We start from the raw sequence: 3429 nt of genomic DNA, 5'->3' as shown, positions 1-3429 counted from the left end.
CATCTTATTGGAAGATTTACTTTATTAAATACAGAAGAGACTTCCCTTTACACTTTCTAAATGTAAAGAACCTTAAAAATTAATTGTAGGGGTGCCTGGGTGACTCAGTGGTTGAGTGTCTAACTTTGGCTCAGGTCATGATCCCAGGGTCCTGGAATTGAGTCCCACATAAGGCTCCCTGCAAGGAGCCTGCTTCTCCCTCTGCGTCTCTGCCTCTCTGTGTCTCTCATGAATAAATAAGTAAAATCTTTTTAAAAAAAATAACTGTAGTATTAGCTTAAAGGCTAATAATTAAATTTTGAATTGGTGAACTATCCACATGTTAAAATGTTGCCCAAGGAATATGGCTAAAAACAAATAACAACTCTTTCCATTTTTATATTTTGCACTTTCAAGTAATTGTTGGAATGATGCAGATTATAACATCAAAAATCAGTCCCGCGGCCTGACATTGTCAGTATTACCAAGGTCTCTTGAAGACTTTTTATACTCACAGTGTCACTTTCTGATTTGATTAACAGTTATATATCTAATTGTTATTAGGGTTCATTCATAAGCACTGTAATAGCACTACTTGGGTACTAGGACCACTGGCAGGACTAGTTGTTATCAGAACAGCACATTTTCTTATCTAGAAGCTATTTAGTTCACCTAACTCAAGACCTTCTCAATATGATGACATTCTTTACATCTCCAAGTAACAATTTTCTAATGAAGGACAGCTAGGCCTAATCCACTCACATGTGGATTACACGTGAATTCATTCAGTATTAAACGTATATTTCAGAATTGTCCTCGAGTTCATAATCACTCTTTTAATATTCTATAGTCATTATCCACAGTGGATCCCATAACACTGAAATTTGCTTGAAATTAAATATCAATAGAAAAGTGTTCACCACTTTCATTTGATTGAAAAATTCATCAATCCATTCATAAACAATATTGAACACCTGCTATATATATCCCAGAAAACAGATTTGCTCAACTGTCTTAGGACTATGTACTTAGTATTACCATATATTCTGATTTTTTAATTGTGCAATCTACTGACTTTTTTTTTTAATTTTTTTTTTAATTTTTATTTATTTATGATAGTCACAGAGAGAGAGAGAGAGGCAGAGATACAGGCAGAGGGAGAAGCAGGCTCCATGCACCGGGAGCCTGACGTGGGATTCGATCCCGGGTCTCCAGGATCGCGCCCTGGGCCAAAGGCAGGCGCCAAACCGCTGCGCCACCCAGGGATCCCTCTACTGACTTTTCTATGTGGAGGGGGAATCTAAAAATATTTTGTGAGCAATGTGGTTCACCAGCTGTCGATATGTAAACCCCAAATGCTAAATAAATGAAGGTGTAAAAAAATGCAACAATGGAACATATACAAAGTGGTGGCATGAGGAGGTGGTGATTAACTTTTTGGAGGGTGTATAGGAAAAGCCTGAGGTCTGCAAGTCTAGAGAAGACATCCCAAATAGAGGGAATGGCACACACGAAGTCAAATATTAAGCACATACCATATGCTACACATCATGCTGAGCGCTGCAGACAAAACAGTGAATAAGACACATCGTTTTTGCTGTTACGGAGCGTATATTCTGATGGGAAATGAAGATATTAGCCAAACCCTCACAAGATGACATGTGCCAAGAAAGACACTCTCTTTGTCAGAGAACACCAGGAGATGCGGCCTAGTCCTAGATGCTCAAGAAAGGCTTCTTTGAGGAAGTGATATATAAGCTGAGACTTGAAGGGAGAAAAGGGCGAGGGAGGATGATGTGGAAAACATGTGCAGAGAACATGATGCTTCCAAGAAGCTAGTAAATATCTAGTGTGGAGAGAGTGGAACAAGATAAACCTGGAGAGATTGGAATCCCATAATGAAGGCCTTTGTAGGCTAAACTGAAGATTTTGGAAGTCACTGATTGAAATGAGATGTTTCTAGTAATTGCTAAAAAGACACCACTGACCGATATAAAGAGAGACTGGTGTGAAGGGAGGAAAATGTAGGCATAGGGAAACCACTTTTAGGTAAAGAATACAGTCATGCAAGCAAACTGTGATGGTAATTTACACCAGAGGCTTTTTTTTTTTTTTTGGAAGGTCATCCAAAAAGATGTGACCACTGGTTGACCTGTGAGCTGGATCCCAGCTTCTCACTTCCTCCCCTGTCCTTGGAATATGGGTTCCATTTGCTTTCCCATTTCCAGAAGTGACTCTAAAAATGTAGCCTTGAGGTAGTCATGTGGTATTGAGAACACCTGCATGGTACACATGACTGAACCTAGTTAAGGCCTCTAGAGAAATCATAAGATCTGAGGAGCAGGATCTCTTCATCTTACTGCTGCCAAAGACAGACCTCATATGTAACTTCCCTTTGGTTATTACACCGGCCAGCTACCAACCGGAGTGGGCGGCCTCTGTACCAGCCCTCTGAGTATAGGGACCAGTTCCAGATTCTATCTGGGAAACTCCCAGGAGGGTTGCAAATCAACAGAGGCAGCAGCAGGGAGGGTGCAAGCTAGAGCAAGAGATATTTAGGATGTGATGTCATCATGACATTTAGACTGATGGCACGTGGGTGGGGGTGAGCCAGACAAAAGGTTCAGCGGGACACTTTGGTGTCATAGTTGAGTGAGTGGATGATAGCCACCTAGGTGTGGTAGGAAGAACCAGAGGAAGAAGCAGTATGAGGGAGTAAGGATTAGCATGAAGTATTTAGTGTCCAAATGTTATTTCTGAGGTATCTGTTGGGTAGCCAAGCAAAAATATTAAGTAAGCAGTTGGTTCTTTTTTTTAATAAGATTTTTATTTATTCATGAGAGACAAAAACACAGAGAGAGGCAGAGACACAGGTAGAGGGAGAAGCAGGCTCCATGCAGGGAGCCCAACGTGGGCCTCGACCCTGGGTCTCCAGGATCACACTCTGGGCTGAAGGCGGCGCTAAACCACTGAGCCACTGGGCTGCCCTAAGCAGTTGATTCTTGCAGCCAATGCTGTGATGACCAACCCAGGTTCCTTTCAGAAACAAAAGACTTTCTCTTTCAGCTGCTGGGAGCTCTCTATTATCAGCTTCCTAAGGCAATTGCTTCAGTGGAAGAAAATCTTTTCTCCCAAGGTCATAACTCCTTCCAAGGGCAGCCTGCCATTAACCAGTGACTGGCCAATGGGAGTTATTAAGAAAAGACCCTTCATTCCAACTCAGGACACTTCTAAAGGGACATCTCGGCTTCCGAGCTACCCAGAGTTGACAGACGTCACTGCTTCCTTCCTTTTCCTTCCACAGATGTAGATCCTAACAGTATTCCCCCAAAATGCTCTTGGCTGCTAATTTTCCATCCCGCAGCCTGGGAACCCAATCTGCACAAGCCCAGGTATCAGAACAGAGCTCTGAGCACAATTTGCCATCATCAGGTAGCAGATGTCTATTAC

The sequence above is a fragment of the Vulpes lagopus genome, chromosome 1 (genome assembly GCF_018345385.1).
Source record: "Vulpes lagopus strain Blue_001 chromosome 1, ASM1834538v1, whole genome shotgun sequence".
Lineage (NCBI taxonomy): Eukaryota > Metazoa > Chordata > Mammalia > Carnivora > Canidae > Vulpes > Vulpes lagopus.
The sequence above is the reverse complement of the archived record's forward strand: the minus strand, read 5'-3'. Positions refer to the sequence as shown.